Here is a 25,389-nt window from a genome sequence, read left to right as displayed (position 1 = left end):
TAGTCCCGTCCCCTCTTCTGATTGGCTGTTGCCCCTTGCGACGTGGGTAGAGCTGCGAGGGCCCGGTCATTGCTGCTTGCAGCTTTAATTTTATCTACATTTTGAAAAATAATAATTAAAAAGGAATTGTACAAATATAATTTTAAAGTATTATTATTCACTGATATTCCCTTATTGCTATTAATTAAATAATTATTGTCCTGCATCAAATATGTCCTGTATAAAAATATACTTATAGGCCTACTCTATATACCTTTGATTACCTTACTTACCTTACTGTACTCTTCTTAAATTAAGCAAATAGATCCAAAAGGTAAAAGGTAAAGGTATAGGTATTGAGTTGGAGGGTAGCATTTTTAATTCCTGCACTTCGCACGCGCGCATACTGTTTTTCGCGCATACCTATTTTTCACGCGTGCTCATGGGGGGGCCTCTTTTGCTACCTTTGTGGGGAGCCCCCAGTTTATAAAAACCGCCCCTGAGTACAATAATGTATTATTGCAATTTACAATTTAGCAAACACTAAAGCGACTAACAAGGTAGCAAGGTCTTTTAAGACCTTGCTACCACAAAAAGAAAGAAAAGAAAAAGACCATTACTACTGCATCAAAACAAGTAATCAACAAACTATATTATAAAAGCTGGTGAAACATTGACCAAGTTGTCAAATAATATCAGAAAGAGGCAAACATTGTGAAAATAGCCGATCTACAAGCTCACAACGCCTCGCATATTTTTCTGTGAAATCGAAAATGAAATGCCTCCACATTCCACTCCTATGTTCCAAGTGTTTGTCAGGGTGCATGGGGGGTCCACAGCTCAAATATGATAATTTGGGGGGTCACAACCTGGGTATAGATCCCTGGGGATCAAACCCTGAACTCAGCTCTCCATTGAGTTTGTAACCCAGTATGAGCCTTGTCTAGCCTCCTGCCCTGCCATGTTATAAAGGAAAGACTAAAGCCTGATTTGTCATAGATAGATCACAATGCATTGCATTAGCATTAAGCCTCTTACAGTAGGTGTCTCTCTTGTTTGCATTAATTACAGTGGATGAAGTGTCCATTTGAGTTATGTTTATTTATACAGCAAGATAGAGTTGGTTTTGAAAATTGCTGAATAGCTTGTTATGGCATGCTGTCCCAATTAATAAATATGTTGTGAAAAGTCAAAAGAACTCTTTGTTAACATCACCTCTTACCTCTATTCAAGGGAATCCAGACTTCCCTCCTGGCCTTAATGACCCTGGGTTCAACGTTTGGAGAGATAACGGTATAACAACGTTGGGGAAATTGTTTAATGGTGCTATACTTATGTCGTTTGATCAAATACAACAAAAATATGCCCTACCTCGTAATCACCTTTTCAGATTCTTTCAAGTGAGGGATTTTATTCGCAGACGTACAACATTACTAACCAATGTAGATACCTCTCCAATTGAGAGAATATTGATGATGGATTTCACAAGGGGTTTCATTAGCACTCTCTATGGCATGTTAAGGTCTAATACAACGGTTAATACCCAAGATACTAAGAGAAATGGGAAAGAGACCTTGGGGTTGATATTGATGACGATGTTTGGTCTGAAATATTTGAAAATGCCAAAAAACTTTCTGTGTGTAATAGGGCCTGGTCGATTCAGTTAAGAACCATACACAGATTACAGATTTCACCTAGCCTTCGCCATAAAATGAATGCTAATTTATCCCCCCTTTGCCTTAAGTGTAAGACTGAAGAAGGAGACTATATTCATTGCATATGGTCATGTCATAAGATTGAACGTTATTGGTATGATGTTGTACAAGAACTGAATGAGATCTTTAATATAGAGCTTGAACTTGACCCTTTGTGTCTGATTCTGGGACTTCCTGATAATAAGATTGTCAACAAGTTCCACAAACGTCTGTTCAATCTTTTGACCTATGCTGCGAGGAAAAATATTTTATTGTCTTGGATAAATGAAAAACCGCCAAAAAAGAGAGGCTGGGATAAAATTATCATGCAGTGCATGCCTTTGGAATATCTGACTTGCCTGCTGCGCTCTACAACCGATACCTTCTATAAAATTTGGGACCCATATTTACGCTTTATTGGTCCTCAGTTAGCTGAGACCTTGACAATAGGGTTTCTTAACAGAAGTGATGCTGCTAACCTTGATGGATAAGACAGGAACATCACTTTTTGTCTCTTTAACACCGTGGTTTTGTTTTTCATTTTGTGTACATAATGTATGTATATGAGTGTAATTCTATATGTATATTGTTATACTGTATATAATCTAAAGAAATGTACATTGATACCTGTGTCCTTTGCTTTTGCAACGTGTCTGAGCTGAGCTGTCTGTCTGTCTTGTCTTTTCTTTTTTGTCATAACTTTGAAAATCAATAAAAAATATTATTGAAAAAAAAAAAAAAAAAGAACTCTTTGTGTCTTTTTGTGTGTGTGTGTGTGTGTGTGTGTGAACCCAGATACTCAGAGCAGGGAACTCCATATGGGCATAAACAGGTGACATCACAGTGATATCAGATACTCAGAGGCAGAGCAGGGATCTCCATATGGGCATAAAAGGTATTCTGTTAGGGATCTCCATATATGGGCATAAATGGGATTGTATCCCAGATGATGCCCTGTTAGGAGCACCACACTAACAGAATCCATATGGCCAAGACAGATGGCACGACCTCGCCCAAACGCCCTTAGGCATCTTACTGGTAGTATTTATTATACTTTTTTGGCCTGATACTCCTCTTTAATAGTTTTTTTATTTTAGTATGTCTAGTAGACCACGTCTTGTTTCTTGTTCATGTTATATTATGATGGTTAATTCCTTAAATGCAAATAAACTGACCTTATTATTTAAAAAAAAAACTCACCATAACCTCTTTCACAATACTTTTGCTGCAACAACTGATAACAGACGATCTTAAAACAACATCTTGCACCATCATTTCAATCAATACGATCAAGAAGTCACGGTGACTGTGGCAGAATTGCCTGAAGCTCAAAAAAATCAGCTCAAGTTGCCTAAAATGAGACAAACCACTGACCCTGGGTTGGGGTTAGTGTATACAAGACCTGGGCATATGCCATATGCAGCCCTTTGGTTCACTCTGACCGGCCCTTGTAGGGTTAATGGCAAATTACAAAAAGCTGCATTTCTTTTATTTTTATGTTTTTTATTCGTGTACATATGGACGCAATGGACCTGATGAAGACCCGCTAGGGTCGAAACGTTGTTTCCTACTAAATAAATTGTCGCTGGAGCTACAAGAATAGTGTGCGGACTTTCCTTCTTCTCTATGGTGTGTATTTTTTGGTCCAGCACCTAAAACTTTTTTTGGAGATGTGCGTGCTTCCCTCTCTGCTCTGCAATGCGTACGGTACATCAGCAAGTGTGTGTGATCATTATCGTTGTCTCAATAACAAGCAGGTGGTCAGACTGGTCACACGTCAAGATGACCTGCCTTACCTTACCCATCAAAAATGGCTAAAGTGGCTAAAAAAAGAAAGGTCGATGCCAAATGCCGGGTTTTCTACAAAAATTGGACTGCTAAGTATTTATTTACCGAAGTCGGAGGTAAAGCACTGCCTTTAGGCCCAGCCCTCCACAACATTTTCTGTTGTTCATGTGGCCCCATGAAAAAAGTAATTGCCCACCCCTGGTGTTTACTGTAGGTGAAAAAATAAATCTAAATTCTCTCACAAACAAAAGCACAGTGCTACTGTATGTGGTCATAACTTCAGCTTCACAATCACTCTGAGGTTTAAGTTCCACACATTTCACATTTCGCCTGCACCTCACCTTCACCGTCTTCCTCTCTGCTTTCTAAACTTGGACTACTACTCTCTTTGTAAAGAAATTCAGACGAGCACATTTTATCCACAGTGAAACATAAAGACAACAAACTGTAGCATCAGCCTGTATTGCTGCCAAGCAGACCTATTCACCACATTGTGACACTATAGCCCAGCCAGCACGCCCACATGGGTCCCGCATGGGTATGAGGTGGGCTTTGGGAATGTCCGTGGTTTCCACAAGGGTCCCTCATGGGTTAGCCCACGTGGGCTCTGAGTGGGTTCTACATGGGCCCTGGCTGGGCCCCACCTCGGCAAATTTATATGGGACCCAGGTGGGAACCACTTGGGCTAGCCCACGTGGGCTGAAACGGAAACTGGTAGCTTGGCTGTTCTTGCAAACTTCTTTAGCCATGACGATGCTGTGGGGGTTAAGCTGCTCCCCGGCCGTGGACCCCTAGACATTTTAATCAATTGAATCTTAACTCAGATAGTCCTCATGGGGTCCACAAATTAACTTGAACCATGCTAGGGTTCAATTGGAACAACATTAATAACAAATTGACCACTTTTTTTCTAAAACAGCATGAGCTTGTAGATACTAGATATTTAGTGTAATGCACTGCATGGGACAATGGTCCACTAAGCATAGGGCCCATGGGAATATGGTAAACATCATGTCTAGGTTTGACACCACGCACTGGACCGGGTGAACTGTGATATGTTGGCAGGAAAAAGGGCATGTGTTGAAATAGACATTATTCTCTCGCTATCTATTCTGTTGAGGCCTAAGGACTCGTGCTGTGTGTGTGTGTGTGTGTGTGTGTGTGTGTGTGTGTGTGTGTGTGTGTGTGTGTGTGTGTGTGTGTGTGTGTGTGTTACATGTTAATTTGCGTTAGAAAGCAGTTGTGCTAACCCAGGACTAGGTTGTGCTAACCCAGGACTATTAAATGAACTCTCAGCCCATGTTGACAATTAACTGGATAAATGTTACAAAAACGTGGGTATTTGAGTGAAAGGAATCTGATATATGTTTGTGAGGCCAAATACTATGTCAGAGACAGCACAGTACTTTGACATTCTAAGTTGTTGAAAACCTCTAACAACCAGTCTTTGACACAATGGGCTACTAGATGATATTTAGAAGTGGCTGGTATTTAATGAAAGGCTTCCTCTATGCTTGGGCCAAAGGTGCAGGCTAATCTATAATACAAGATTAAAGAATGGAGGTCCGCACACAGCTCCAATGCTCCTTCATCAGGTGGACCTGATGAAGGCCAGCTGATGGCCGAAACGTCGTCTAACTTTATGTTTTAAATAAACACTGTGGAGCATTGAGCTGTGTGCGGACCTCCATTCTTTAATCTCATGTCAACCTGAGCCCAGCACCAGCACTTGGAAAGGATGTGCGCATCATCTTGTTCCTTTAACTAATCTATAATACAGACACTTCTCTGGACTCTTTGTCAACCACAACAACATCTGGTTTATTAGCTGTCAAAGATGGGTTATCACAGAGATGAGACATAGATGGAATTACACAGGAATGTTTGTACATTCTCACTGAGGATGCATGATAATTCAATGTTCTTTGCAATGAGTTCCTCTATTCTGCCATGATGTGCTATGTACTACCCTTTGTATGCATAACAGCCATTCAAGCATGTGTGACAGTTTTTCAGTTACGTGTTCTGTGATGTGGTGCAAGCAATGAGGGACCTGAGTGAAGGGGAACCAGATGGAAAGATTGTGTCTGCTGGGAAGAACTTGTAGTCTGGCTTTTACTGTGAATTTGATGATGTCCTCATGGAGTGCAATGACACACACACAATGCTGATTCATTTACATTTTTACCTTTATTATATACTGTATTTATTGTTTTTCATCAGAGCAATGAAATTAATTAATCCTCTTTTCCGAAAGAGACACATCAGAGCTTTTTTGACTTTTCGCATTGCTTATTTATTCATCAGGACAGCATGTACAGTTTAAGAAACACAGGATAGATGTTGATTTCCTTTGTGCAGGCACATGTACAGTAGTATATCAAGCTAAGAGACATTTAATTGATTGGTTGAATGTTTGTATAGGTAGAGTAAATACACTCAACAGTAGCAACAGTAGCTACTATTTATTTAAACAAATGGCAAAGCAGGAAGTTAGAGGAGGGCTGACAGAAACTGGGTGATCAAGCATCCCGTTGTGGTAGCTTCACTGGAACGGGTGGCATCTCTGGTATGGCATCGTCAGATCCCATTTGGGCAGCTCTCCTAACATTCAAATAGACAATTGTTTGACTACAGTATATACACAGTATATGACTAATTTTTGTTGTAGGTTGTAATAGTACTATAAGCAATGGTGGAATTTAAGTGCGGGTAGCAAGAAATATTTACTTGCGTCGGCCCATACTTTCTCCCACTGCTCCGATCCCTGTGTGTGAGAGAATGCAAATAAAATGTCTTCACACATCACAGCAATGCAACATTACTATAATACAATTATAATTATTTTTGCTTCTATAACTAACTAATAAACAATTCTACTACTAAACACGAGTCACTAGGGCACTAAACAATCTTGCTCCCCCCTACCTCTTAGGCCTACTCAATCCTCCTGTTCCCGCTCCCTCAGGTCTCCCTCAGTGCCGCCCAATGTTGGACACAGAAGATCCAATACTAATGGCAACCGAACATCAATGCTCGTTCAAATGAGCTTAAAAACCGAAGTGGTCCATTTTTTTTTACCTTGATAAGAGTTGACAACAAAGAACTAAAGTTAGGTTTGTGAAGGTTTTACCTTTCATAACATGAGGAACAGCTTTTGCTATCCACCCCCAAAACCCCTCTACTGGCGCTGGTTGCAGGACCACCAGCAGCACCATCACAGAGAAGACAACAGCAAGCTTCATCCTAAAATCAAGAACCATGCATTTTCAATTCATTTTTATGCCATCAATTGAATGGATTTCTCTGTGTGTGTGTGTGTGTGTGTGTGTGTGTGTGTGTGTGTGTGTGTGTGTGTGCGTGTGCGTGTGTGCGCGCGGGTGTGACTGTGCGTGTGTGTGCGCGTGTGTGTGTGTGCGTGTATGTGTGTGTGTGTGTGTGTGTGTGTGTGTGTGTGTGTGTGTGTGTGTGTGTGTGTGCGTGTGTGTGTGTGTGTGTGTGTGTGTGTGTGTGTGTATAGGCTACTGTATATACAGTCGCGATCAAAAGTTTACATACACTTGTAGAGAACATGTATGTCATTGTAGTTTTGACTTTCCAATCATTTCTACATTTCTTATTTTTCTGAGATAGGTTGAATAGAGCAATTACTTCTTTGTCACACACACACAGAAGATTCAGAATTGGTGGCATAAAAATGGTTCTTGATTTTAGGATGAAGCTTGCTGTTGTCTTTTCTGTGATGGTGCTGCTGGCAGTCCTGCAACCAGCGGCAGTAGAGGGGTTTTGGTTTTGAAAGGTTATGAAAGGTAAAACCTTCACAAACCTAACTTTAGTTCTTTGTTGTCATCTCTTATCAAGGTAAAAAAGGAAGAAAAAAATGGGCCACCTGCATTAAATGAATCAGCGTTGTGTGTGTCATTGCACTCCATGAGGACATCATCAAATTCACAGTAAAAGCCAGACTACAAGTTTTTCCCACCAGACACAATCTTTCCATCTGGTTCCCTTCACTCAGGTCAGTTTACATACACTTGTAGAGAACATGTATGTCATTGTAGTTTTGACTTTCCAATCATTTCTACATTTCTTTTTTTTCTGAGATAGGTTGAATAGAGCAATTACTTCTCTGTCTCACACACACACACACACACACACACACACACACACACACACACACACACACACACACACACACATACAAAAGAAAGTTTATTTTATTTTATTTTCATGAATTTATTATGGGTTTTCTGAAAATTTTACCAAATCTGCTGGGTCGAAAATATACACACAGCAATGCTAATGTCCCATGGCCATGTAGAAAGTTGTGTCAATCAAATAAGCAACTGGGCAGCAGTTGTTTTTTAGCATGTCCCACTGGGAAGAGACCCCGGGGCAGACCAAGGGCCAGATGGGGCGATCACATCTCAACACTGGCCTGGGAATGCCTCTGGATCCCCCAGGATGAAGTTGCTAATGTTGCTCAGGAAAGGAAAGTTTGGAGCTCTCTGTTGGAGCTACTGCCCCTGCGACCCGACTCTGGATAAGCGGTAGAAGATGGATGGATGGATGTCTAGACAATGTCTATTGTGAAATTCAGCCCGACTCTGGATAAGCGGTAGAAGATGGATGGATGGATGTCTAGACAATGTCTATTGTGAAATTCAGCCCGACTCTGGATAAGCGATAGAAGATGGAGGGATGGATGTCTAGACAATGTCTATTGTGAAAGTTCCTCATTGCAACGATTTCTATACTGTTATGAAATATACACAATGACACAGTCTATAGAACATCATATAAATAAGGCACATACATCTCTCAACCACCACACAAGACATTCACCTTGTCATAGATTTAACAATCCTTCATTCACATATCATTCTTCATCATTCTTCAATATCATTTTCTTTTTTTTACTGAATCTGTGGAAAGGTAATTCATCAAGTTTAATGTGATTTTAATGTATCATATCTTTATGCATTTGTATGTTACTATGACTTAATGCTAGAGACGTAAAATAGACACTGGCCAGCATTGCTTTATTTGTAGAGTAGCCCTCATTATGACTGGATATATAATATATTATTTGACCACATTTTAGGCTTAATGTTTTATATCCTTCATGTCTTTGTAGAATTGTTTCCATGTTGATTTATTCATTATCATGTGGTTTATTTATTTATATATGTATATTCAGCAGTGGTCCTCCACGTTGATGTAAATTCTGGTGTCTTACAATTTCAAACATTTCACACACACACACACACACACACGCACACACGCACGCACGCACGCACGCACGCACACACACACACACACACACACACACACACACACACACACACACAGAAATCCATTCAATTGGTGGCATAAAAATGAATTGAAAATGCATGGTTCTTGATTTTAGGATGAAGCTTGCTGTTGTCTTTTCTCTGATGGTGCTGCTGGTGGTCCTGCAACCAGCGCCAGTAGAGGGGTTTTGGGGCTGGGTAGCCAAAGCCGCTCCTCATATTTTTAAAGGTAAAACCTTCACAAACCTAACTTTAATTCTTTGTTATCAACTCTTATCAAGGTAAAAAAAAAAATGGACCACTTCGGTTTTTAAGCTTATTTGAACCAGCATTGATGTTCGGTTGCCATTAGTATTGGATCTTCTGTGTCCAACATTGGGCGGCACTGGCTCAGGAGGTAGAGTGGCCACTTGTTATTGGTAGGTTCCTGATGAGCACATCAGTGCTCAGAGATAGGATAGCAGGCCCAGACATGTGCCTATAAACATCCTCAATATAAAACCTGGTTTAATTTTCTGGATTGAATCAAATATAATCCTGTCGCATCAAACTTCAAACCTAGTTTAAATATTTAAAATGGATCCTGTTTACATCTGAACCTTCGACAATCTCAGTTGAAGTCATTGCAAGTCAGTTGGAACCATAATTTGAAACTGGAGCCATTAAACCACCCCTGGAAAAGGTATATGTTTATGTTTATGAGCCTATGTTGTATGCGCCTGGACCGGTAGGACAGGGGTGCCCCCAAACTAATGGTATTTTAATCATTGCTCAAACTGGTTGAACTAATCCAGGATCTGTGGAGCAACCTATTTACTAACCCTAGATTAAGTCTAAACCAGGATTAAGTTAATCCATGATGGTGCAACCTAGCCTAAGAGTTTCACAAATGTAATGTAAAGTGGATCCTCATATAGTAAGCTCCAAACAAAAGGCTTCATTAATTCAGTGTATGCTTTAAATATTAACAAAGGTATCATGACATTATAACAATATCTCAGATTTATATAGTGCTTTACTGAATACCCAAAGACGCTTTAGGAGCAAGAGAGAACTAAGAATACACTTTATTAGGAAAAAACATTAAGACTAAGGAATAAAACAATAAAAACATTAAAGATTGTAAGGACAGTGGAATGAGTTTAGCTTGGGAAAGCAATGTGGAAGAGGTGGGTTTTGAGGCCGGTCTTGAAGGTTTGGAGGTTGGGGGCATCTTTGAGGGTTTTGGGGAGTGCATTCCAGAGGGTTGGGGCAGCAAAGGCAAAAACTCTGTTGCCCCAGGTACGGTACCGTGGTCTTGAGGACCTCAAGGAGGTTTTCCGTCACCAGACCTGAGGGAGCGGGAGTGGACATGAGGATTGAGTAGGCCTAAGAGCAAGATTGTTAAGTGCCTTGTAGTGACTCGTGTTTAGTAGTAGAATTGTTTAGTAGTTAGTTATAGAAGCAAAAATAATTATAATTGTATTATAGTAATGTTGCATTGCTGTGATGTGTGAAGACATTTTATTTGCATTCTGTCACACACAGGGATCGGAGCAGTGGGACAAAGTATGGGCCGACGCAGGTAAATATTTCTTGCTACCCGCACTTAAATTCCACCATTGCTATATTACTAGTACTATTACAACCTACAACAATAATTAGTCGTATACTGTATATAGTCAAACAATTGTCTATTTGAATGTTAGGAGAGCTGTCCAAATGGGATCTGACGATGCCATACCAGAGATGCCACCAATTCCAGTGAAGCAACCACAACGGGATGCTTGATCACCCAGTTTCTGTCAGCCCTCCTCTCACTTCCTGCTTTGCCATTTGATGAAATAAATAGTAGCTATACTGTAGCCTGCTAGTTGAGTGTATTTACTCTACCTATACAAACATTCAACCAATCAATTAAAGGTTTCTTAGCTTGATATACTACTGTACATGTGCCAGCACAAAGGAAATCAACATCTTATCCTGTGTTTCCTAAACTGTACATGCTGTCCTGATGAATAAATAGGCAATGTGAAAAGTCAAAAAAGCTCTGATGTGTCTCTTTCGGAAAAGAGGATTGATTCATTTAATTGTTCTGATGAAATAAATTAACCCTTGTATCATCATCATCATCATCATCATCATCATCATCACCCACATCCCTCATTCCTTAAAGGGGAAGACCACCCATTTTCAATATTGAAATATGTCATTAATATACCTTAGAGGAGTTGTGTGGAAATAGAAAAAAAGTTCCCCCGCTTCTGTGTTGCCTAGAACTGGAGGATTGATTTTGGGGTTTGTATTGTAAAGTACAATGTGTGATGTCATCAAGTTGTACTTTACAATACAAACCCCAAAATCAATCCTCCAGTTCTAGACAACACAGAAGGGGGGGAACTTTTTTCTATTTCCACACAACTCCTCTAAGGTATATTAATTACATATTTCAATATTGAAATGGGTGGTCTTCCCCTTTAAGAACATTGCACTCCATGAGGACATCATCAAATTCACAGTTAAAGCCAGACAACAAGTTTTAGCCACCAGACACAATCTTTCCATCTGGTTCCCTTCACTCAGGTCCCTCACTGTTTGCATCACATCACAGAACAGGTAACTGAAACACTGTCACACAGGATTGAATGGCTGTAGATTATTTTATAATGCCTTATAAAGGCGACCTTAATATAAAGTGTTACCGGCATTATTCTCTCGCTATCTATTCTGTTGAGGTCTAAAAACGTGCTGTTAGACAATGCAGTTGCTGAGTCAACCCCAATTCCTTTGAGTGTGTGTGTGTGTGTGTGTGTGTGTGTGTGTGTGTGTGTGTGTGTGTGTGTACGTGCTTGTGTGTGTACTGTATACAGTCGCGATCAAAAGTTTACATACACTTGTAGAGAACATGTATGTCATTGTAGTTTTGACTTTCCAATCATTTCTACATTTCTTATTTTTCTGAGATAGGTTGAATAGAGCAATTACTTCTTTGTCACACACACACACACACACACACACACACACACACACACACACACACACAAAAAAAAGAAAGTTTATTTTATTTTCATGAATTTATTATGGGTTTTCTGAAAATGTTAACCAAATCTGCTGGGTAGAAAATATACACACAGCAATGCTAATGTCCCTTGGCCATGTAGAAAGTTGCGTCAATCAAATAAGCAACTGGGCAGCAGTTGTTTTTAAGCATGTCCCCCAGGGAAGAGACCCCGGGGCAGACCAAGGGCCAGATGGGGCGATTACATCTCGACACTGGCCTGGGAATGCCTCTGGATCCCCCAGGATGAAGTTGCTAATGTTGCTCAGGAAAGGAAAGTTTGGAGCTCTCTGTTGGAGCTGCTGCCCCTGCGACCCGACTCTGGATAAGCGGTAGAAGATGGATGGATGGATGGCACAGTTGTGGCACAGTTATGTCACTGCTAAGATCAGGGCGAAAGCGCAAGCTATCACCTACTGCTGAGAGAAGATTGGTCAGGATGATCAAGAGAACAACCAAAAGCAAGTCCCAAATGGGTATTAGAAGCTGCTGGAACACAGGTGTCAGTGTCCACAGTCAAACGTGTTTAACATCACCGTGGGCTAAGAGCCTGCCAAGCAAGATGGAAGCCCTTTCTCCAGAAGCGGCGCCTTCATTTTTGTTTCAACTGACCTCAGAGTTCTTCTATTGTGAAAGTTCCTCATTGCAACACATTTGTATACTGTTATGAAATAAACACAATGACTAAATAAGGCCAAAGCCATGACAGACAACAAACAGCCTATAGAAAATCATATAAATAAGGCACATACATCTCTCAACCATCACACAAGACATTCACCTAGCTTGTCATAGATTTAACAATCCTTCATTCACATATCAATCTTCAATATCATTTTCTTTTTTTTACTGAATCTGTGGAAAGGTAATTCATCAAGTTTAATGTCATTTTAATGTATTATATCTTTATGCATTTGTATGTTACTATGACTTAATGCTAGAGACCCTAGCCAGCGTTGCTTTTTTTGTAGAGTAGCCCTCATTATGACAGGATATATAATATATTATTTGAGTTAAATAGCACATTTTAGGCTTAATGTTTTATATCCTTCATGTCTTTGTAGAATTGAATTGTTTCCATGTTGATTTATTTACTTATCATGTGGTTTATTTATTTATATATGTATAATAAATTCAGCAGTGGTCCTCCACGTTGATGTAAATTCTGGTGTCATACAATTTCAAACATTTCACACATGCACACGCACACACGCGCGCACACACACACACACACACACACACACACACACACACACACACACACACACACACACACACACAGAAATCCATTCAATTTGTGGCATAAAAAAGAATTGAAAATGCATGGTTCTTGATTTTAGGATGAAGCTTGCTGTTGTCTTTTCTGTGATGGTGCTGCTGGTGGTCCTGCAACCAGCGCCAGTAGAGGGGTTTTGGTCGTGGATAGCAAAAGCTGCTCCTCATATTTTTAAAGGTAAAACCTTCACAAACCTAACTTTAGTTCTTTGTTGTCAACTCTTATCAAGGTAAAAAAAAATGGACCACTTCGGTTTTTAAGCTTATTTGAACCAGCATTGATGTTCGGTTGCCATTAGTATTGGATCTTCTGTGTCCAACATTGGGCGGCACTGGCTCAGGAGGTAGAGTGGCCACTTGTTATTGGTAGGTTCCTGGTCGAAAACCCGGGTCCTCAAGTGTTCTTGAGCAGGTCACCTAACTCCTAACTTTTCCTGATGAGCACGTCAGTGCTCAGAGATAGGATCGCAGGCCCAGACATGTGCCTTTAAACATCCTCAATATAAAACCTGGTTTAATTTTCTGGATTGAATCAAATATAATCCTGTCGCATCAAACTTCAAACCTAGTATAAATATTTAAAATGGATCCTGTTTACATCTGAACCTTTGACAATCTCAGTTGAAGTCAATTCAAGTCAGTTGGAACCATAATTTGAAACTGTAGTGGGAGTGGACATGAGGATTGAGTAGGCCTAAGAGCAAGATTGTTTAGTGCCTTGTAGTGACTCGTGTTTAGTAGTAGCATTGTTTAGTAGTTAGTTATAGAAGCAAAATTAATTATAATTGTATTATAGTAATGTTGCATTGCTGTGATGTGTGAAGACATTTTATTTGCATTCTCTCACACACAGGGATCGGAGCAGTGGGACAAAGTATGGGCCGACGCAAGTAAATATTTCTTGCTACCCGCACTTAAATTCCACCATTTCTATATTACTAGTACTATTACAACTTACAACAATAATTAGTCATATATTGTATTATAGTCAAACAATTGTCTATTTGAATGTTAGGAGAGATGTCCAAATGGGATCTGACGATGCCATACCAGAGATGCCACCCATTCCAGTGAAGGTACCACAACGGGATCGCTGATCATCCAATTTCTGTCAGCCCTCCTCTCACTTCCTGCTTTGCCATTTGATGAAATGTGTATTTACTCTACCTATACACACATTCAACGTACCGGTATCAATTACATGTCTCTTAGCTTGATATACTACTGTACATGTGCCTGCACAAAGGAAATCAACATCTTATCCTGTGTTTCTTAAACTGTACATGCTGTCCTGATGAATAAATAAGCAATGCGAAAAGTCAAAAAAGTTCTGATGTGTCTCATTCGGAAAAGAGGATTGATTCATTTCATTGCTCTGATGAAAAACAATAAATACAGTATATAATAAATTAACCCTTGTATGATCATCATCATCATCATCATCATCTGTCCGTCATCATCTAGGTTGTCCTTGGAGCCCTCCAATGACAAGTAAAATGTCTCATAACACTCTGTTCCTTTATGCTGTATCATATTCCTAATATCATGTATTGTAAAAGACAAACTTAAAAGAATACTTATTTTCTATCGATTACTCACCCCATGGAGACTTGAATTCATGGATATCTTATAGTTTTTGTCGCATTCCTGAGACAATTTATTGAGGAGACTCTTTGTGTCTCCATAGGGAATCACTGCTGGTCATCAAACTATAAGCTTAGAAATGCGACAAAAACCAAAAAATATCCATGAATTCAAGTCTCCATGGGGAGATAAATCTTTATAAAATATTATTTTTTATACAGTGCTAGACGCATACACAAACTGTAATCATGTTAGCAATTAATGCAATAATATTTCTTTACTTCAATGTTGCAAAAGGTGAGGCTTACCTTAACTTACCTACAGTAAGTGATGATGTCACGTGATGACATCATCACGGTGTACTTTGCAATACCAACCCTAAAATCAATCCTCCAGCAGTGATGTCATTACGTGCGCATCCCGCATCAAAAACTCATTCAAGTCACCCAGGGACTCATTCATGTCATGGTCCTGGGGTCCCGGGGATGCGCCATTGCACCTCCATTGGAGTCCATGTTAAAATAATTTCCCGCGTCGTGGTAAAAGAAAAACATTTTAAAATTCCACAGACACCACCATTGTTCATGGGTGAAAGCATCCTACTTTACCCTACGTTAACACAAATAAAATCCACGTAGAAAGTCTTAAACAGGCGATAGAAACGTCAATGTTTTGATTCCACTGACGTACGACGCCATTTTGCGCGCCCGAATTCATTAGGGGCACATGTCTTAGTAGTTTTAGTAGTTCTAAGTTCAAACATTAGCCAAATTGTAAAATAAATATAAGAAATAGGCAAACATTTTGAAAATAGCCGATCTACAAGCTCACAGCGCTCGAAAACATTGTATTGAGGACTTTTCTGGGACCCATTTGAATGACCACCTGTGGGTCCCGGGACCCATTACATTGAAAACCTAGTAACATCTCTGCCTCCAGTTCTAGGCAACACAAAAGGGGGGGACTTTTTCCTTATTTCCACATAACAACTGAAAGGTATATTAGACATAGTTCAATATTGAAAATGGGTGGTTCTCCCCTTTAAACCCCCAGGGGACAGGGTCTATGCTAGGCTATGTTCATGTGCTGCCTGTTAACTTTACCTATACAGTAGCCTACTTCAGGGCTTCCCAAACTAGGGGTTGGGAATTATTTTGTGGGGTCCCCAGATTAGATGATTAGCTTAATGTGCAACATTGTTTTCTCACTCAACATTAAACAAACCAACATACAGTAAGTGTAAACGTTTAAAGGGTATCTTCAAAATCTTCATTTTGCAACACCCCAGTGTTGCAAAATGCAATTATTCGTATTGTTATGAAATACAACACTCACAATGACTAAACAAGCCCAAAGCCATGACGGACAACAAATGCAGTTCATTATAACTGGATTAAATCAAGGATAATCCTGTCGCATCAAACTTCAAACCTAGTTTAGTATTTAAAATGGATCCTGTTTAAATCGGAATCTTGGACAATATCAGTTGAATTTTCAAGTCAGTTAAAGGACAACTTTGTTTTTTTACAACAAGGGTTCATATTTTAGATTGTAATTAGAGAAAAGAAAAAGTGAGTGTTAAAATGTTTTCAATTGCTTCGTTCTATTGTTTTATCGTGTTTACCGTGCTAAAATGTGGGGCATGCGTATGCATGGGGGCATGCGTACAAGTGGCTAAATATGTCATTTTAGACACAATAAGCCAGCAGTTTCTTTATTGCTATTTACAGTAACACTTCTAGCCCCCATAAGTCACATCCAACCATGAAAGGTTGCATTGTATCTTGGGAATGGGCTTATTCTGTGTAAAATGACATATTTAGCCACTAACCACTGAAATAAGAATCTCTAAAACAATAGAAAGAAGTAGGCTAAATGAAATTATTTTAACACTCATCTTTTATATTCTTTAATTACAATCTAAAATATGAACCCTTGTTGTAAAAAAAACTAAAGTTGTCCTTTAAAGTCAGTTGCAACCATAATTTGCAACACCTTGGTAAAACAGAATCCATTCTTTTTGGGACCAGACATTCTCTAAGAGAGATAAATGTAAACAATTTCAAGATCAAAGTTGATGACACAGTAATCATTATCTGTAGCAAGGAAGGGATTGCCTATTTGGGCTGTATTCTTAATAAATACCTGTCTGGGGATAGCATGGCAACAATGGTGATCAAAAAAGTAAATCAAAGAACAAGATTCCTGGGCAGAATCTCCACTTTTGTTAACAAATGGGCCCTCAAGCTCTGTACAGACCGGCGAATTAGCGAAAGCGACGTGAATAAGCGAACCAAAAAGGCGAAGAATTCGCGATTCGCCTTTTTCCATACACACCAAAAAGCGACGCGAATATGCGTATGATATTCGCTTAATTCGCCTAAAACGAGGGGGTGATTATCTGCCTCTGGCGCAGGAGAAAGGAGAAGAGAAGAGAGGAGAGAGTAGAACGGAGACAGGGTCCAGGGAAACAAATAGTACACGCGCTCCCTATTTGCGAGACAGTGCAATATATATCGCATCTCTCTGAGTCTGCATGCAGTGCATTTGGCCAGAGAGAGAGAGAGAGAGGGGAAGCCAGGGGAGCAGAGCGTTCACCGTTTCTCCTCCGCCCGTGTCCCTGCATACTGGCAGATCCCCGCAACAGCTCGTGGAAAGTAACTAAAAGTACATTTACTTGAGTAGCCTGTACTTGTAGATGTGTCCAATTTCCAGTACTTTACTTCTACTCCACTACACTTCGGATCCATTTGTATTTAATACCCAGCGATTTATTTTAAAACATTAGTCTTTTTGCAGTTATAAATTAGCCTAAAACATACCATGCTTGCCTTTTACCAGTAATACATTCGAGTACTTTTTCGAAGCAGCCACGCTGCCACACAGAGAGAGACACGGAAAAGGAGAAAAACTCCGTTCCCCTCGGCCTCAATGTAACGTGAAGGTCCCTCCACCATTCTCTCTCTCTCTCTCTTGAAATAGGGTAGAGTGAGCTTACTTTGATACAGAGAGAGAGAGGAATTCGCCTTTGAACGTTGGCTAAATTCGACACAAGGGCGAATAAAAAACAGACGCCTTTTCGCTTTTTTTAAATTCGCGTTTGGTGTGGATGCTTCCATTGACTTTATAAGGTTTTAAACAAAAGGCGAATTATACGCTAATTCGCTATTCGCCAATTCGCCGGCGGTGTGTACGAAGCTTCAGGACTCTTGCTGCAGGGCCCTCATTCAGTCCCACTTTGACTACACTTGCACCTCATGGTACTCCAACATCAAAAAGCCACTAAAGACTAAGCTCCAAACCTCCCAAAACAAACTGATTCGGCTACTTCTCGACCTGGGGCCCATGACCCATGTTTCTCCCTGTCCACACATTTTGCTAGCCTAAGTTGGCTCAGCGTTGAAGACAGGGTTAAACAACTAAAAATGGCATTGACTTTCAAAACAGTCAATGCAAATCTCCCCTCCATCCCCTCAGTACCCGCATATGATCAAGAGAACAACCAATAGCAAGTCCCAATGGGTATTAGAAGCTGCTGGAACACAGGTGTCAGTGTCCACAGTCAAACGTGTTTTACATCACCGTGGGCTAAGAGCCTGCCAAGCAAGATGGAAGCCCTTGCTCCAGAAGCGGCACTTTCCTTTGTTCTTCTATTGTGAAAGTTCCTCATTGCAACAGTGTTGCAATGATGATTTGTATACTGTTATGAAATATTTGTATACTGTTATGAAATAAACACAATGACTAAATAAGGCCGAAGTCATGACAGACAACAAACAGCCTATAGAAAATCATATAAATAAGGCACATACATCTCTCAACCATCGCACAAGACATTCACCTTGTCATAGATTTAACAATCCTTCATTCACATATCATTCTTCAATATAATCTTCTTTTTTTGACTGAATCTGTGGAAAGGTAATTCATCAAGTTTAATGTCATTTTAATGTATTATATCTTTATGCATTTGTATGTTACTATGACTTAATGCTAGAGACATAGCAAATAGACCCTGGCCAGCGTTGCTTTAGCCCTCATTATGACTGGATATATAATATATTATTTGACCGAGTTAAATAGCACATTTTAGGCTTAATGTTTTATATCCTTCATGTCTTTGTAGAATGTAATTGTTTCCATTTTGATTTATTCACTTATCATGCGGTTTATTTATTTATGTATGTATAATAAATTCAGCAGTGGTCCTCCACGTTGATGTAATTCTGGTGTCATACAATTTCAAAATTTCACACACACACACACACACACACACACACACACACACACACACACACACACACACACACACACACACACACACACACACACACACAGACACACACAGAAATCCATTCAATTGGTGGCATAAAAATGAATTGAAAATGCATGGTTCTTGATTTTAGGATGAAGCTTGCTGTTGTCTTTTCTGTGATGGTGCTGCTGGCGGTCCTGCAACCAGCGCCAGTAGAGGGGTTTTGGGATTGGATAGCAAAAGCCGCTCCTCATATTGCGAGAGGTAAATCCTTCACAAACCTAACTTCGGTTTTTAAGCTTATTTGAACCAGCATTTATGTTCGGTTGCCATTAGTATTGGATCTTCTGTGTCCAACATTGGGCGGCACTGGCTCAGGAGGTAGAGTGGCCACTTGTTATTGGTAGGTTCCTGGTTCGAAAACCCGGCTCCTCAAGTGTTCTTGAGCAGGTCACCTAACTCCTAACTGTTCCTGATGAGCACGTCAGTGCTCAGAGATAGGATAGCAGGCCCAGACATGTGCCTTTAAACATCCTCAATATAAAACCTGGTTTAATTTTCTGGATTGAATCAAATATCCTGTCGCATCAAACTTCAAACCTAGTATAAATATTTAAAATGGATCCTGTTTACTTCTGAACCTTCGACAATCTCAGTTGAAGTCAATTCAAGTCAGTTGGAACCATAATTTGAAACTGGAGCCATTAAACCACCCCTGGAAAAGGTATATGTTTATGTTTATGAGCCTATGTGGTATGCGCCTGGACCGGTAGGACAGGGGTGCCCCCAAACTAATGGTATTTTAATCATTGCTCAAACTGGTTGAACTAATCCAGGATCTGTGGAGCAACCTATTTACTAACCCTAGATTAAGTCTAAACCAGGATTAAGTTAATCCATGTTGGTGCAACCTAGCCTAAGAATTTCACAAATGTAATGTAACCAAGTGGATCCTCATATAGTAAGCTCCAAACAAAAGGCTTCATTAATTCAGTGTATGCTTTACATATTACCAAAGGTATCATGACATTATAACAATATCTCAGATTTATATAGTGCTTTTCTGAATACCCAAAGACGCTTTAGGAGCAAGAGAGAACTAAGTATAAACTTTATTAGGAAAAAAAACATTAAAACTAAGGAATAAAAACAATAAAAACATTAAAGATTATAAGGACAGTGGAATGAGTTAGCTGGGGAAAGCAATGTGGAAGAGGTGGGTTTTGAGGCCGGTCTTGAAGGTTTGGAGGTTGGGGGCATCTTTGAGGGTTTTGGGGAATGCATTCCAGAGGGTTCGGGCAGCAAAAGCAAAAACTCTGTTGCCCCAGGTACGGTACCGTGGTCTTGAGGACCTCAAGGAGGTTTTCCGTCACCAGACCTGAGGGAGCGGGAGTGGACATGAGGATTGAGTAGGCCTAAGAGCAAGATTGTTTAGTGCCTTGTAGTGACTCGTGTTTAGTAGTAGCATTGTTTAGTAGTTAGTTATAGAAGCAAAATTAATTATAATTGTATTATAGTAATGTTGCATTGCTGTGATGTGTGAAGACATTTTATTTGCATTCTCTCACACACAGGGGTCGGAGCAGCTCTCGGCCGACGCAAGTAAATATTTCTTGCTACCCGCACTTAAATTCCACCATTGCTATATTACTAGTACTATTACAACTTACAACAATAATTAGTCATATACTGTATTATAGTCAAACAATTGTCTATTTGAATGTTAGGAGAGATGTCCAAATGGGATCTGACAATGCCATACCAGAGATGCCACCCATTCCAGTGAAGGTACCACAACGGGATCGTTGATGACCCAGTTTCTGTCAGCCCTCGTCTCACTTCCTGCTTTGCCATTTGATGAAATAAATAGTAACTACTGTAGCCTGCTAGTTGAGTGTATTTACTCTACCTATACAAACATTCAACCAATCAATTCAATTTCTCTTAGCTTGATATACTACTTGTACATGTGCCTGCACAAAGGAAATCAACATTTTATCCTGTGTTTCTTAAACTGTACATGCTGTCCTGATGAATAAATAAGCAATGTGAAAAGTCAAAACAGCTCTGATGTGTCTCTTTCGGAAAAGAGGATTCATTCATTTCATTGTCCTGATGAAAAACAATAAATTCCATACAACTATAATAACTCTAGTATGATCATCATCATCATCATCATCAACATCATCATTATCACCATCATCATTTGTCCGTCATCATCTAGGTTGTCCTTGGAGCCCTCCAATGACAAGTAAAATGTCTCATAACACTCTGTTCCTTTATTTTGTACTATATTTCTAATATCATGTATTGTAAATTATAAATACACTTTCATTGTGTTTATCTGGACATGTGTTTGTGTGTTTGACAGCTGGGAAACCTTATAGTGGGTTATTTAATGCCTGCATTAAATGAATCAGCATTGTGTGTGTGTGTGTGTGTGTGTGTGTGTGTGTGTGTGTGTGTGTGTGTGTGTGTGTGTGTGTGTGTGTGTGTGTGTGTGTGTGTGTGTGTGTGTGTCTGCTGAACACTCTTTCACACTCATTCCTTAAGAACATTGCACTCAATAAGGACATCATCAAATTCACAGTGAAAGCCAGACTACACTTTCTTCCCACCAGACACAATCTTTCCATCTGGTTCCCCTTCACTCAGGTCTCTCATTGCTTGCACCACATCACAGAACAGGTAACTGAAACACTGTCACACATGCTTGAAAGACTGTAATGCATACAAAGGGTACTACAGTAGCACGTCATGACAGAATAGTGGAACTCATTGCAAACATTGAATTATCATGCATCCTCAGTGAGAATATGCAAACGTTCCTGTGTAATTCCATCTATGTCTCATCTATGTGATAAGCCATCTTTGACAGCTAATAAACCAGATGTTGTGGTTGATGAAGAGTCCAGAGAAGTGTCTGTATTATAGATTAGCCTGCACCTTTGGCCCAAGCATAGAGGAAGCCTTTCATTAAATACCAACCACTTCTAAATACCATCTAGTAGCCTAGGACATTGTGTCAAAGACTGGTTGTTAGAGGTTTTCAAAAACTTAGATTGTCAAAATACTGTGCTGTCTCTGCCATAATATTTTGCCTCACAAACATGTACACATATCAGATTCCTTTCACTCAAATACCCACTTATTTGTAACATTTATCCAGTTAATTGTCAACATAGGCAGAGTGTTCATTTAATAGTTTGTGTCCTGGGTTATCACAATTAACTGCTTTCTAACGCAAATGTAACATGTAACACACAGGTTATATCACAGGTGACATAACCTATGTAAAAGTCCATATATGCTTGAAGGGGGGGTCATGGTCTGAAAAGTTTGGGAACCCCTGCTATGCCTAACTTAAACAGTTGACCTGTGCTGTTAGACAATGCTGTTGCTGAGTCAACCCCAAGGCTATTTACTTTAATGCATGTAGGCCTAATCACGGGTAGACAGGTGGGCGACGGGTTAATTTTTTGATGGGAGGGGCGGATCTAGTTTAGATTTTTATAAAATGACCAGTAACGGGTCGGTCAACGGATCTGATTAATGGGTGCAGGTTGTCAAAATCTGACCCATGCAGGACTCTGCTCTAGGGTTCATTTAGTAACAGAATTAATACCACAAACTATATACTAAATACATATACATATTAGATTATTGGATTGTAATTAGTAATAAAATAATGTGTCTTCACTTTAGTGTTTCAGCTGGTAAAGGTGGAGTTGATTGTAATAACCTTATGTGCTTCTGGTAGCTTCACTCAGTGGTTCTCAAGTTGTGAGTCGGGACCCCCAGGGGGGTCCCCACATTATTTTGGGAGGTCCCCGGATGATTAGCTTAATGTGCAACACTGTTTTCTCACCAAACAGTAAACCAACCAACATTTCTAAAGTGACAATTAAAGGACTTTTTGGTACCTCTGAAATGACAAATTAAACATTGTCCAAATTGTCAAATATTAGAGGCAGAAATTCTGAAAATAGACAATCTACATGCTCACAACATGCTACATGCTCACAACGCTCACAACGCCTCGCAACGCAAGGCGTTGTGAGCTTGTAGATCGGCTATTTTCACAATAGAACCGTGATATACAAAATGTAATGCCTCAACTCTTAGTGATCGTCAGGGTGGGGGGGGGGGGGGTCCCAGTTAAAATATGATTATTTTGGGGGTCGTGGCCTGAAAAGCTTGAGAACCACTGGCTTAACTAACCCTATACCCTATGGCCCGGCCCGGGGTCCCCCATTTTTTTTGTTATCCACTCATCAACAGCTTCTTCCTACTAGCTTCTCACGACTTCCATTCATTGCAGTTCCCACGGCAGTTCCCACGGCTATGATGCAATTATGGTATTCGTATACCGTTATGAAATACAACATTCACAATGACTACACAAACAACAAACTGCCAAGAAAATATCATGTAAATAAGGCACATGGATCTCTCAGCCATCACACATAACATTCTGCTTGTCATAGATTTAACAATCCTTCGTTCACACATTTAACAATCCTTCGTTCAGTCTTTGATATATAATTGTTTTACTGAATCGGTGGAAAGGTAATTAATAAAGTTTAATGACATTTTAATGTATTATATTTGTATACATTTGTATGTTACTTTAATGCTAGAGACATAAAATAGATCCGGGCCAGCTTGCCTTTTTGTAGAGTAGCCCTCATTTTGACTGGATATAATATATTGTTTGACCAAATTAAATAGCAAATTTTAGTCTTAATGTTTTATATCCTTGGTGTCTTTGTAGAATTTCATTGTTTCCATTTATATTTATTTCTTATTTATTAACTTATCATGTGGTTTATGTATTTATACAGTATATGTATAATAAATTCAGAAGTGGTCCCCCACATTGATGTAAATTCTGGTCTCATACAATTTCAAACATTTCACTCACACACACACACACACACACACACACACACACACACACACACACACACACACACACACACACACACACACACAAACTAATTTCATCAAAGATCATCTTTTTGCTTGGGTCTTGATTTTAGGATGAAGCTTGCTGCAGTGTTTTCTGTGATGGTGCTGCTGGTGGTCCTGCAACCTGAGCCAGTAGAAGGGGTGTGGGCGTGGTTACCAAGACTTGCCAAAGTTGCCGCTCCTCATGTAAAGAAAGGTAAAACCTTCACCAACCTAACTTTAGTTCAACTCTTATCAAGATAATAATTTTTAAGATTATTTGAACCAGCATTGATTTTCAGGAGGTTGCCATTAGTAGGGGTGTAACGATACATTTTAATAGCGATTTGATACATATCACGATACATGGTTGACGATACGATACATGGACGATATTGGTCAATTCATGGCGATACGATACGATTCGATTCAATGATTTAAAATCGATGTAGTAACTATTTAGCAAAGAAATTAAATCTGTGTGAAAGGTGTGGATATTGCAGGTTTTTAAGAGAAACATGTATTATTATGGATATAAATAAGTAAACACAGTGATTATCTGCCAAATACCTGGACATTGTATATTGACAAACCTGCACCTTGACATGAACCCAGAGATTACACACATTCATCGATAGACCAGTGTAGCTATATGGTAAGGAAAAGTAATTAAACCCCTCCTTTTCATTTTTTCTTCTTAAAAATGCTAAATACAATGCACAAGTAGGTAGTATCGATACAGTCGATTCTTTGCACTGCCGATTCGATACGATACAAAATAAAGCGATACGATTCGATTTTAGCTGTTCATTTCGATTTACTTCGATTTTCTATGTTAAAAACGACATTTCGATATAGTTACTATATCGTTACACCCCTAGCCATTAGTACTGGATCTTCTGCGTCCAACATTGGGCAGCACTGGCTCAGGAGGTAACTGTTCCTGATGAGCATGTAAGTGCTCATGTTTCAGAGATAGGACAGCAGGCCCAGGCATGTGCCTATAAACATCCTCAATATAAAACCTAGTTTAATCTTTTAACTGGATTAAATCAAAGTTACTCCTGTCGAATCAAACTTCAATCCTAGTTTAATATTTAAAATGGATCCTGTTTAAATCTGAACCTTCAACAATCTCAGTAGAATTTTCAAGTCAATTCATGTCAGTTGCAAACATTATTTGAAACTGAAGCAGTTAACCACCGCTGGAAAAGGTTTATGTTAGGGTTCATTACAGTTTTATGGACAGCATGGCTGTTTCTCGTGGGACAATTTTAGACATGTTAAACCCAATTACATTTTGTAACACTGGTTCTTCTTCCAGTGATATAGCCTCGTATACAAAAGAGTCAGTCATAAAGCCTATCGATGCTGCATGTATATAAATAGATATCTACTGTAGTTGATCACAATCACACAGCGTAGTGTTAACAACAGTAGCTGTATTAAGTTCACAATACATTTTGTTTAAATACCATCATGGCAGACACTGAAACTAAACTAATGGTATTTTAATCATTGCTGGTTGAACTA

The 25,389-nt window shown here is 39.5% G+C and overlaps 1 protein-coding gene and 3 long non-coding RNA genes across 6 annotated transcripts in view; 2 read left to right on the top strand and 2 right to left on the bottom strand.

Moving 5' to 3' along the window:
- The window catches only part of LOC308301318 (exostosin-1), a gene marked incomplete at both ends in the record, with an annotated part of 354,065 nt that overhangs the window by 171,460 nt on the left and 157,216 nt on the right, over positions 1 to 25,389 (bottom strand). The window lies entirely within an intron of this gene.
- On the bottom strand, positions 5,772 to 6,709 carry LOC308300495. Its single transcript, XR_013962830.1, has 3 exons — positions 6,595 to 6,709; positions 6,192 to 6,228; positions 5,772 to 6,065 (listed from the first exon to the last, which is right to left on the bottom strand). It is a non-coding gene; the product is annotated as an uncharacterized lncRNA (long non-coding RNA).
- On the top strand, positions 12,563 to 14,370 carry LOC308300643. Its single transcript, XR_013962845.1, has 4 exons — positions 12,563 to 12,657; positions 13,133 to 13,245; positions 13,921 to 13,957; positions 14,083 to 14,370. It is a non-coding gene; the product is annotated as an uncharacterized lncRNA (long non-coding RNA).
- On the top strand, positions 18,486 to 21,013 carry LOC308300644. The gene is made up of 4 exons (XR_013962846.1): positions 18,486 to 18,572; positions 19,058 to 19,170; positions 20,481 to 20,508; positions 20,634 to 21,013. It is a non-coding gene; the product is annotated as an uncharacterized lncRNA (long non-coding RNA).

This window comes from Nannobrachium achirus, assembly GCF_963921795.1.
Source record: "Nannobrachium achirus genome assembly, chromosome: 16".
NCBI classification, from domain to species: Eukaryota; Metazoa; Chordata; class Actinopteri; order Myctophiformes; family Myctophidae; genus Nannobrachium; species Nannobrachium achirus.
Note: the sequence above shows the minus strand (reverse complement) of the source record. Positions and strands in the feature narration are given on the sequence as shown.